This window comes from Penaeus monodon, chromosome 24 (genome assembly GCF_015228065.2).
Source record: "Penaeus monodon isolate SGIC_2016 chromosome 24, NSTDA_Pmon_1, whole genome shotgun sequence".
NCBI lineage: Eukaryota > Metazoa > Arthropoda > Malacostraca > Decapoda > Penaeidae > Penaeus > Penaeus monodon.
The window spans coordinates 10618375-10618672 of record NC_051409.1 but is presented as its reverse complement, the minus strand read 5'-3'; positions in this window follow the sequence as shown (position 1 = coordinate 10618672).

The following is a 298-nucleotide window of genomic DNA, read 5'->3' as shown; positions in this document are numbered from 1 at the left end:
CATCAAGATCACTTAACGCCAGAGCCACGGTCACGATGCAGTCATCCCACCCACTTCCTCCGCCCAAACATCCGCATAGATACGCCCACTCTCTCTCTCCCACACGCCCATGCCGCAAGAAAGGGCTATACGGATATGTGTTTTTGATGCAAGAATGACTAGCAATATTGCAAGATCGAAAGATCATACACGCACCTGTTATCTCCTGTTTTGCCTCGTGTGTGAAACGGGAAGGTAACAGAAAAAAAAAAACAGAGTTGGCGATGTTTTTGAAGATCCGGTTATGAATGTGGTAAAG